The sequence below is a fragment of the Oncorhynchus mykiss genome, chromosome 3 (genome assembly GCF_057628025.1).
Source record: "Oncorhynchus mykiss isolate SJ-2025 chromosome 3, ASM5762802v1, whole genome shotgun sequence".
NCBI lineage: Eukaryota > Metazoa > Chordata > Actinopteri > Salmoniformes > Salmonidae > Oncorhynchus > Oncorhynchus mykiss.
Window position 1 is genome coordinate 74522249 of NC_143024.1, and position 12787 is coordinate 74535035.

The following is a 12787-nucleotide window of genomic DNA, read 5'->3' on the forward strand; positions in this document are numbered from 1 at the left end:
TGTGTGACGGGTTTTGCACCCTATTATGTTATTTTTGTATACTTTGGTTTTCGGAACAGCTCTGTTTTTACCAAGTTCATTGTCCTGCGCCTGACTTCCCTGCCACCAGCACGCACAGCATTACAGAATCTCTGACCACACTATGGAGTCAGCAGGAGAGGATACCCCGGCCATTGAGGTGGAGGAGCGCGTCCAGGAGCATAAAGCAATGCTTTACCAACTTAGCACGCCATGGATCGCGTTGTCCAAACTATGGACAGTTGGGAGAGACAGGGAGTTTTTCCAGCGCCTCCACCAGCCCAACCGGGGTCTCTCTTGAGCGCCCCTTTCCCGCCTGAACCAAGTGGAATCCGTCTCTCCTTTCCCCAGGAGTACGACGGGAGGGCTGCGAACTGTCAGGGTTTTTTGTTGCAGTTGAACCTTTATGTGGCCACTGTCCACCAGGCTCCATCGGACCGTGAGAGGGTGTCCGACCTCCTCTCGTGCCTTAGGGAGAGTCCTGGAATGGGCAAACGCAGTGTGGAGAGAGGGAGATGCAGCGTTGGACCAGTTTGAGGAGTTCACCCCAGACTTCGACCACCCGCCCGAGGGTAGAGTGGCGGGTGAGCGCCTCTACCATCTGAGGCAGGAGATGAGGAGCGCCCAGGAGTTCGCCCTAGAGTTTAGGACCCTGGCTGCCGGTGCAGGATGGAATGACAGGGCCCTGATCGACCAGTATCGTTGCAGTCTGCACGAGGATGTCCGTCGGGGGCTGGCCTGCAGAGACACCACCCTCAATTTCGACCAGCTGATGGATCTGTCCATCAGCTACTCACGGACGTCTAGATCGGGGTCTGGTGGTTCCATCCCCCGGCACCCCCTCTCCGATACCTATGGAGCTGGGAGGGGCGGTGCGCAGGGAGACCGGAGGGGGTTCCTGCTCGTGCACCATCTGTGGCCGCAGAGGTCACACTGCCGGTCGGTGCCGGGTTGGTTCCTCTGGGAATCGAGGCAGCAGGAAGGGGGCTCTGGTGCCACCCCAGGTGAGCTGGCACCATTCTCACCCAGAGCCCTCTGTTGCACATATGTTTGTGTCTGTCACTTTTCCTGCGTTTTCCCCGCATTCCTAGCATAAGGCGCTCGTAGATTCAGGCGCAGCTGGGAATTTCACACACCGCATTACACTTGGTGTCTGCTCCTGTGGTGTCCTGTAGGGTTTGGGGGTTAGGGTTAATGTTGGAGGTTAGGGGTTAAGGTTTCTGCTCCAGCATGCATGTCTGCATGCTTGTGTCCATGGCAGCCTCTAGTTAGTATGTTATATTACACACCTTTTTCTGCTTGTTAGTATGTTGCTGAACATGCCTCTCTGTGCATGTTAGTGTGTTTACTGTGTGTTTACTGTGATTTCACCTTTCAAACAGGCCAAGCCCTGGAGCCACAGCATGACACCCCAATATGACATGCAAATACTACCTCAGATCACTGCTTCACCTTGACTCACTCACACTATTCTTCTTTCTGCTCCCTCCTCTTTTTCGGACTCTCTCTCTTTCTGCTCTCTTCTCTCTTTCTGCTCTCTCCTCTCTTTCTCCGACAGGCGCTCTCCGTATGGCAGTCCTGCACACATGCACTCACACACCTCCCACGCAACATCTCCCACTACTCACCCTAACCTGTCCATCTATGGCTGCGTTTGACATGTGTTTTATGTATTACAGCATTTACAGCCTGTAATATGGCAGATGAGCATAAACCATGAGTTCCAGCTCTGAGGATTGCGGGTTCAATCCCAGGGCTAGACACTTGTTTTTGTTTTGTTTTAATCCTATCCCAAACCTTAACCCTTAACCAAAATGAATGAATGCCTAAACTTAAGCGTTGAGTTGTTTCTGTTTAAACCCTGTCCCAAATCCTGACCCTTAACTTAACCAATTGTAATTAATGCCTTAACTTAACCATCAAAACTCTATGTTTATCGTCCCCTTGGACAAACGTTGAATACTGAAGACCGTATCAAACCATGAGATCTTGTTGGTATTTGACTAATCAGGAGTTAGCGGTATTTGACATATTTGGGGCCAAATGTATTTGACAGTCATTTGGAGGAGCTGAAAGTATAACCCCCCAAAATATGAAAAAAATCATGTGAAAAAACGAATGTAAGAAAAAACACAAGGTTTTCTGACACATGAACTTATGTATGAACAAATACCATGAAAGTCACGTGAAAACAAAAATTCACATGAGTCAGCTGTAATTTAAGATTGTTTATATACAAAGCATTACAATAATATTGATGTCTTTATTTTGGCCAAAGTAACGGTTTGCAAAATCAAGTAAACTGATGAAGCACACTTTCTTTAACCTAATGTCAACTTGTTTTTACATCACATTCTTGTTTTTAGCTGTATGGGTGACGTTTTTTGGATGTCTTCAGTGCATTTTGAATGATTTTAGTTCATGCGTTTAGTTAATTGTGCACTAAAATTACAAAAAGTTAACAGGAGTTAACTGATTTGCCCTAATAGCCCTAATTCAAAATCATCTATTTGTTGAAATGTATCTGTTTACATTGATTTCCAAAAGCAAACACATTCACACCTTTTCAAATAAATAAAAATCTATTTTAGGCTTGTGTATTAAATGTAACAAAAACCAAATGGATAGGTAACAATAACAGAAGCTAAAAATAGCTAGCTAGAATGAAATGGAAGGCTAGATATTGCCTATCACTAAGCTAGTGTGTCACGCCCTGACCATAGAAAGCTGTTAATTCTCTATGTTGGTTGGGGTGTGATAGTGACTAGGGTGGGTCATCTAGGTGTTTTTGTATTACTATGGTGGCCTGATATGGTTCCCAATCAGAGGCAGCTGTTTATCGTTGTCTCTGATTGGGGATCATATTTAGGTAGCCATTTCCCCATTGGTATTCGTGGGATCTTGTCTACGGATAGTTGCCTGTGTGCACCAGTAGCTTCAAGTTTTGTTTGTGCTTGTTTGTTTTGTTTTGCTGAGTGTCAGTTTATTAAAAATATGTGGAACTCTACTCACGCTGCGCCTTGGTCTATTCATCACGACGAGGGTAACTGAAGATCCCACCAACAACGGACCGAGCAGCGTGCCCGGCAGGAGAGAGGAGACTGCCATGGAGGCAGGTGGAAGCAGCGAAGGAGAGACAGCAACGAAGTCGGGGAGGTAGGCCTCAGAAACCCCAATATTTTTTTTGGGGGGGGGTGCACATGGAGCAGTCGGCGGAGCCGAGGAGTGAACCAGAGCCAGTCTGAAAGAAGAAGGAGAATTCGGAGGAGAGCGAAATGGGGAAGTTGTTGAGTTAGTGGCGGACGCACGGATTTGGAATAACGGAACGTGTTGTCAGTTTGGTGCCACCTGAGTCAGCTCCCCATACTCGTCCTGAAACATGTGTTTAAGTTCCGGAACGATTAATACCGGCTATACACACCAGGTCTCCAGTGTACCTTCACAACCTAATGCATCCTGTGCCAACTCCTTGCACTCTCCCTCAAGTGCGCTTTCCTGTTCCTGCTCCTCGCACTCTCCCTCAAGTGCGTGTCCCCAGTCAGGTCCGTCCTGTTTTTCTTCCCCGCACTCGCCCTGAGGTGCGTGTCATCAGCCCGGTGCCACCTGTACCGGTCCCACGCATCAGGCCTCTAGTGCGCCTCCACAGTCCAGTACATCCTGTCCCTCTTCCCTCCACTCGCCCTGGGGTGCGTGTCATCAGCCCGGTGCCACCTGTACCGGACCCACTCATCAGGCCTCCAGTGCGCCTCCACAGTCCAATACGTCCTGTGCCTCCTCCCCGCACTCGCCCTGAGGTGCATGTCACCAGCCCAGTACCACCAGTGCCGTCACCACGCATCAGGTCTCCAGTGCGCCTCCACAGTCCAGAGCTTCCAGCGACAGTTCCAGTCCAGAGCTTCCGGCGACAGTTCCAGTCCAGAGCTTCCTGCAACAGTTTCCAGTCCAGAGCTTCCAACGACGGTCCACAGTCCGGAATCTCCAATGACGGTCCAAAATCCGGAACCTCCAACGACGGTCCACTGTCCGGAACCTCCTGAGAAGGTCTACGGTCCGGAACCTCCTGAGACGGTCTACGGTCCGGAACCTCCTGAGACGGTCTGCGGTCCGGAACCTCCTGAGACGGTCTACAGTCCGGAACCTCCTGAGACGGTCTACGGTCCGGAACCTCCAGCGACGGTCTGCGGTCCGGAGCCTCCAGCGACTGTCGGCGGTCTGGAGCCTTAAACAGGGGTTCTCTGTCCAGAGCCTCTTGCGACGATCCACGGTCCGGTTCCTCCAGCGACGATCCACGGTCTGGAGCCTCCGGCGGCGATCCATGGTCCGGTGCCTCCAGCGACGACCCATGGCCCGGAGCTTCCGGCAATGCGCCCCGCACCGGAGTCGCTCCCGACGCCCTGTGTCATCCATCATAGATACCCACCCGGACCCTCCCCTATTGAGTCAGATTTTGCGGTCGGAGTCTGCACCTTTGGGGGGGGTTACTGTCACTCCCTGACCATAGAAAGCTGTTTATTCTCTATGTTGGTTGGGGCGTGATAGTGACTAGGGTGGGTCATCTAGGTGTTTTTGTATTTCTATGGTGGTCTGATATGGTTCCCAATCAGAGGCAGCTGTTTATCATTGTCTCTGATTGGGGATCATATTTAGGTAGCCATTTCCCCATTGGTATTCGTGGGATCTTGTCTACGGATAGTTGCCTGTGTGCACCAGTAGCTTCACGTTTTGTTTGTGCTTGTTTGTTTTGTTTTGCTGAGTTTTGGTTTATTAAAAATATGTGGAACTCTACTCACGCTGCGCCTTGGTTTATTCTTTACGACGAGCGTGACATAGTGTTACACGCCTTGGACTGAGACGTGGTCTGCAGATAATAAACCTGAATTAACCGGATAGAATGATAGAATGATGAGATGGAGAAACGGTAGTGGTGTTCAGTAGTAGGCATTCTAAAACAAGGCCCTTCCCCGCCCTCCTTTCGGCAAATCTGACCACGACTCTATTTTCCTCCAGCGACGATCCACGGTCTGGAGCCTTCCTATAGGCAGAAACTCAAACAGGATGTCCCCCGTGATAAGGACTATTCAATGCTGGTCAGACCGATCGAAATCCACGCTTCAAGATTGTTTTGGTCACATGGCCTGGGACATGTTTCGAGAATAATATTGATTTATACGCTGATTCGGTGAGTGAGTTTATAAGGAAGTGCATAGGAGATGTTAAAACCTACCCTAACCAGAAACCGTGAATAGATGGTGGCATTCGCTCAAAACTGAAAGTGCGAACCTCCGCATTTAACCATGGAAAGGTGACTGGGAATATGGACGAATACAAACAGTTTAGCAGTGGTGTAAAGTACTTAAGTAAGAACACTTTCAAGTACTGCTTAAGTTGTTTATTTGGTATCTGTACTTTACTATTTATATTTTTGACAACTTTTACTTTTGCTTCACTGCATTCCTGTACTTTTTACTCCATGCAGTTTCTCTGACACCCAAAAGAACTCGTTACATTTTGAATGCTTAGCAGGACAGGAAAATGGTATGTGTTTATGGACATATTCCATCTCTCCCTATCCCAGTCTGCTGTTCTCCCATGCTTCAAGATGGCCACCATTGCTCCTGTACCCAAGAAGGCAAAGATAACTGAACTAAATGACTAACGCCCCTTAGCTCTCACTTCTGTCATCATGAAGTGCTTTGAGACCCTAGTCAAGGACCATATCACCTCCACCTTACCTGTCACCCTAGACCCACTTCAATTTGCGTACCGCCCCAATAGGTCCACAGATGATGCAATCGCCATCACACTAAACACTAGCCTTATACCATCTGGACAAGAGGAATACCTATGTAAGAATGTTGTTCATTGACTACAGCTCAGCATTCAACACCACAGTACCCTCCAATCTCATCACTAAGCTTGGGGCCATGGGTTTGAACCCCGCCCTGTGCAATTGGGTCCTGGACTTCCTGATGGGCCGCCCCCAGGTGGTAAAGGTAGGAAACAACATTTCTACTTCGCTGATCCTCAATACTGGGGCCCCACAAGGGTGCGTGCTCAGCCCCCTCCTGTACTCCCTGTTCACCCATGACTGCGTGGCCATGCACATCTCCGACTCAATCATCAAGTTTGCAGACGACACAACAGTATTAGGCTTGATTATCAACAATGACGAGAAAGCCTATAGGGAGGAGGTGGAGGCACTCAGAAGTGTGGTGTCAGGAAAACAACCTCTTACTCAATGTCAACAAAACAGAGGAGATGAGCGTGGACTTCAGGAAACAACAGAGGGAGCACCGCCCTATCCACAGAGACAGGAAAGCAGTGGAGAAGGTAGAAAGTTAAGTTCCTCGACATACACATCACGGATAAACTGAAATGGTCTACCCATACAAACAGTTTGGTGAAGGCGCAACAGCACCTCTTCAACCTCAGGAGGCTGAAGAAATGTGGCTTGTCACCTAAAACCCTCACAAACTTTTACAGATGCACAATTGAGAGCATCCTGTCAAGCTATATCACCACCTGGTACGGCAACTGCACCACCCACAACCGCAGGGCTCTCCAGAGCGGGGTGCAGTCTGCACAACTCATCCCCTACAGCACCCGATGTCACAGGAAGACCAAAAAGATCATAGAGGACAACAACCACCCGAGCCACTGCCTGTTCACCCTGCTACCATCCAGAAGGCGAAGTCAGTGCAGGTGCATCAAAGCTGGGACCGAGAGACTGCAAAATAGTTTCTATCTCAAGACCATCAGAATGTTAAACAGCCATCACTAGCACAGAGAGGCTGCTGCCTACATACAGACTTAATCATTGGCCACTTTAATAAATGGATCACTAGTCACTTTAATAATGCCACTTTAAAAATGTTTACATATCTTGCATTACTCATCACATATATAGTATATAACCTATTTTATGCCATCTATTGCATCTTTCATTTGCTACTCTGTCATTGCTCATCCATATATTTATTTATATGTATATATTCTTATTCCATTCCGTTACTTAGATTTGTGTGTATTAGGTAGTTGTTGTGGAATTGTTAGATTACTTGTTAGATATTGCTGCACTGTCTGAAGTAGAAGCACAAGCATTTCGCTACACTTGCAATAACATCTGCTAACCATGTGCATGTGACCAAAAGCATTTTATTTGATTTGAGTTGACATATGCTGAGCACTTGTTGGCTGGTTTTCCTTCACTCTGTGGTCCAACGCATTCCAAACCATCTCAATTGGGTTGAGGTCGGATGATTGTGGACACCAGGTCATCTGATGCAGCACTCCATCACTCTCCTTCATGGTCAAATAGCCCTTACACAGCCTGGAGGTGTGTTGGGTCATTGTCCTTTTGAAAACCAAATGATAGTCCCAGTAAGCGCAAACCAGATGGGATGAGGTATCGCTGCAGAATGCTGTGGTAGCCATGTTGGTTAAGTGTGCCTTGAATTTGAAATAAATCACCAACACTGTCACCAGCAAAGCATCCCCACACCATCACACATTCTCCTCCATGCTTCACGGTGGGAACCACACATGTGGAGATCATCCATTTACCTACTTTGCGTCTCACAAAGACACTGTGGTTAGATCCAAAATCTCAAATTTGGACCAAAGAACAGATTTCCACCGGTCTAATGTCCTCTGCTTGTGTTTCTTGGCCCAGCTTCTTATTGGTGTCCTTTAGTAGTTGTTTCTTTGCAACAGTTTGACCATGAAGGCCTGATTCACACAGTCTCCTCTGAACAGTTGATGTTGAGATGTGTATGTTACTTGAACTCTGTGAAACATTTATTTGGGCTGCAATCTGAGGTGCAGTTAACTCTAATGAATTTATACTCTGCAGCAGAGGTAACCCTGGGTCTCCCTTTCCTGTGGCGGTCCTCATGAGAGCCAGTTTCATCATATTGCTTGATGGTTTTTGTGACTGCACTTGAAGAAACATTCAAAGTTCTTGACATTATCTGGGTTGACTGACCTTCATGTCTTAAAGTAATGATGGACTGTCTTTCTCTTGCTTATTTGAGCTGTTCTTGCCATAATATGGACTTGGTCTTTTACCAGATAGGGCTATCTTCTGTATACCACCCTACCTTGTCACAACTCAATTGATTGGCTCAAACACATTAAGAAGGAAAGAAATTCCACAAATGAACCTTTCTTAAAAATTTTATAAAAAATGTTTTTCTTGCATTTCACCCCTTTTTCTCCCCAATTTCGTGGTATCCAATTGTTAGTAGTTACTATCTTGTCTCATCGCTACAACTGCCGTACGGGCTCGGGAGAGACAAAGGTCGAAAGCCATGCGTCCGCCGAAACAAATCCCAACCAAGACGTACTGCTTCTTAACACAGCGCGCATCCAACCTGGAAGCTAGCCGCACCAATGTGTCGGAAGAAACACTGTGCACCTGGCAACCTGGTTAGTACGCACTGCGCCCAGCCCGCCACAGGAGTCGCTGGAGCGCGATGAGACAAGGATATCCCTACCGGCCAAACTCTCCCTAACCCGGACGACGCTAGGCCAATTGTGCGTCGCCCCACGGACCTCCCGGTCGCGGCCGGCTGCGACAGAGCCTGGGCGCGAACCCAGTGTCTCTGGTGGCACAGCTAGCACTGCAATGCAGTGCGGGCTATTTCACCTTTATTTAACCAGGTATGAGAACAAGTTCTCATTTACAATTGCGACCTTGACAAGATAAAGCAAAGCAGTTTGACACATACAACAACACAGAGTTACACATGGAGTAAAACAAACATACAGTAGAAACAAGTCTATATACGATGTGAACAAATGAGGTGAGATAAGGGAGGTAAAGGCAAAAAAAAGGCCATGGTGGCAAAGTAAATACAATATAGCAAGTAAAACACTGGAATGGTAGATTTGCAGTGGAAGAATGTGCAAAGTAGAAATAAAAAAAATGGTGTGCAAAGGAGCAAAATAAATAAATAAAATAAATACAGTAGGGAAAGAGGTAGTTGTTTTGGCTAAATTATAGGTGGGCTATGTACAGGTGCAGTAATCTGTGAGCTGCTCTGACAGCTGGTGCTTAAAGCTAGTGAGGGAGATACAGTGCCTTGCGAAAGTATTCGGCCCCCTTGAACTTTGCGACCTTTCGCCACATTTCAGGCTTCAATCATAAAGATATAAAACTGTATTTTTTTGTGAAGAATCAACAACAAGTGGGACACATTCATGAAGTGGAACGACATTTATTGGATATTTCAAACTTTTTTAACAAATCAAAAACTGAAAAATTGGGCGTGCAAAATCATTCAGCCCCCTTAAGTTAATACTTTGTAGCGCCACCTTTTGCTGCGATTACAGCTGTAAGTCGCTTGGGGTATGTCTCTATCAGTTTTGCACATCGAGAGTGACATTTTTTCCCATTCCTCCTTGAAAAACAGCTCGAGCTCAGTGATGTTGGATGGAGAGCATTTGTGAACAGCAGTTTTCAGTTCTTTCCACAGATTCTCGATTGGATTCAGGTCTGGACTTTGACTTGGCCATTCTAACACCTGGATATGTTTATTTTTGAACCATTCCATTGTAGATTTTGCTTTATGTTTTGGATCATTGTCTTGTTGGAAGACAAATCTCCGTCCCAGTCTCAGGTCTTTTGCAGACTCAATCAGGTTTTCTTCCAGAATGGTCCTGTATTTGGCTCCATCCATCTTCCCATCAATTTTAACCATCTTCCCTGTCCCTGCTGAAGAAAAGCAGGCCCAAACCATGATGCTGCCACCACCATGTTTGACAGTGGGGATGGTGTGTTCAGCTGTGTTGCTTTTACGCCAAACATAACGTTTTGCATTGTTGCCAAAAAGTTCAATTTTGGTTTCATCTGACCAGAGCACCTTCTTCCACATGTTTGGTGTGTCTCCCAGGTGGCTTGTGGCAAACTTTAAACAACACTTTTTATGGATATCTTTAAGAAATGGCTTTCTTCTTGCCACTCTTCAATAAAGGCCAGATTTGTGCAATATACGACTGATTGTTGTCCTATGGACAGAGTCTCCCACCTCAGCTGTAGATCTCTGCAGTTCATCCAGCGTGATCATGGGCCTCTTGGCTGCATCTCTGATCAGTCTTCTCCTTGTATGAGCTGAAAGTTTAGAGGGACGGCCAGGTCTTGGTAGATTTGCAGTGATCTGATACTCCTTCCATTTCAATATTATCACTTGCACAGTTCTCCTTGGGATGTTTAAAGCTTGGGAAATCTTTTTGTATCCAAATCCGGCTTTAAACTTCTTCACAACAGTATCTCGGACCTGCCTGGTGTGTTCCTTGTTCTTCATGATGCTCTCTGCGCTTTTAACGGACCTCTGAGACTATCACAGTCCAGGTGCATTTATACGGAGACTTGATTACACACAGGTGGATTGTATTTATCATCATTAGTCATTTAGGTCAACATTGGATCATTCAGAGATCCTCACTGAACTTCTGGAGAGAGTTTGCTGCCCTGAAAGTAAAGGGGCTGAATAATTTTGCACGCCCAATTTTTCAGTTTTTGATTTGTTAAAAAAGTTTGAAATATCCAATAAATGTCGTTCCACTTCATGAATGTGTCCCACTTGTTGTTGATTCATCACAAAAAAATACAGTTTTAAATCTTCATGTTTAAAGCCTGAAATGTGGCAAAAGGTCGCAAAGTTCAATGGGGCCGAATACTTTCGCAAGGCACTGTAAGTGTTTCCAGTTTCAGAGATTTTTGTAGTTCGTTTCAGTCATTGGCAGCAGGGAACTGGAAGAAGAGGCGGCCAAAGAAATAATTGGTTTTGGGGGTGACCAGAGAGATATACCTGCTGGAGCGCGTGCTACAGGTGGGTGATGCTATGGTGAAAAGCGAGCTGAGATAAGGGGGGACTTTACCTAGCAGGATCTTGTAGATGACATGGAGCCAGTGGGTTTGGCGACGAGTATGAAGCGAGGGCCAGCCAATGAGAGCGTACAGGTCGCAATGGTGGGTAGTATATGGGGCTTTGGTGACAAAACGGTTGGCACTGTGATAGACAGCATCCAATGAAGAGTGATCAGATGAATTGCAATTAATTGCAAAGTCCCTCTTTGCCATGCAAATTAACTGAATCACAAAAAAACATTTCCACTGCATTTCAGCCCTACCACAAAAGGACCAGCTGACATCATGTCAGTGATTCTCTCGTTAACACAGGTGTGAGTGTTGACGAGGACAAGGCTGGAGATCACTCTGTCATGCTGATTCAGTTCGAATAACAGACTGGAAGCTTCAAAAGGAGGATGGTGCTTGGAATCATTGTTCTTCCTCTGTCAAACATGGTTACCTGCAAGGAAACATGTGCAGTCATCATTGCTTTGCACAAAAAGGGCTTCACAGGCAAGGATATTGTTGCCAGTAAGATTGCATCGAAATCAACCATTTATCAGATCATCAAGAACATCAAGGAGAGCGGTTCAATTGTTGTGAAGAAGGCTTCAGGGCGCCCAAGAAAGTCCTGCAAGCGCCAGGACCGTCTCCTAAAGTTGATTCAGCTTCGAGATCGGGGCACCACCAGTACAGAGCTTGCTCAGGAATGGCAGCAGGCAGGTGTGAGTGCATCTGCACGCACAGTGAGGAGAAGACTTTTGGAGGATGGCCTGGTGTCAAGAAGGGCAGCAAAGAAGCCACTTCTCTCCCGGAAAAACATCAGGGACAGACGGATATTCTGCAAAAGGTACAGCGATTGGACTGCTGAGGACTGGGGTAAAGTCATTTTCTCTGATAAATCCCCTTTCCAATTGTTTGGGGCATCTGGAAAAAAGCTTGTCCGGAGAATTCAAGATGAGCGCTACCATCAGTCCTGTGTCATGCCAACAGTAAAACATCCTGAGACCAGTCATGTGTGGAGTTGCTTCTCAGCCAAGGGAGTGGGCTCTCTCACAAGTTTGCCTAAGAACACAGCCATGAATAAATACTGGTACCAACACATCCTCCGAGAGCAACTTCTCCCAACAATACAGGAACAGTTTGGTGACGAACAATGCCTTTTCCAGCATGATGGAGCACCTTGCCATAAGGCAAAAGTGATAACTAAGTGGCTCTGGGAACAATACATCGATATTTTGGGTCCATGGCCAGGAAACTCCCCAGACCTTAATCCCATTGAGAACTTGTGGTCAAGCCTCAAGAGGAGGGTGGACAAACAATAACCCACAAATTCTGACAAACTTCAAGCATTGATTATGCAAGAATGGGCTGCCATCAGTCAGGATGTGGCCCAGAAGTTAATTGACAGCATGCCAGGGCGGATTGCAGAGATCTTGAAAAAGAAGGGTCAACACTGCAAATATCGACTCTGCATCAACTTCATGTAATTGTCAATAAAAGTCTTTGACACTTATGAAATGCTTGTAATTATACTTCAGTATTTGTCATGACTTCCACCAAAGGTAGCTCCTCTCCCTGTTCGGGCGGCGCTCAGTCGTCACCGGTCTACGACCTGCCACCGAATCCTTTTTCTTTTCTGTTGGTTTTGTCTTGATTGTTTTCACCTGTATCTTATTTGTCGTTAATTAGGGGCTATTTAAACTCCCAGGTTCCGCCTGCTTTTGTGCGGGCTTATCCTATGCCAGTGGTGTATTATTGTTTTGCTCTTACGTGTTTGCTGTCTGTTATTTTCCCTGGTTGGGGGACTTATCGGTTTATTGGTCATTTTGCCTGGTTGTTGGCTGGACCCAGCTGAATAAAACGTATTCATTGGAAGCACTGATCTCTGCGCCTGAATCCACACCCACCACTCCT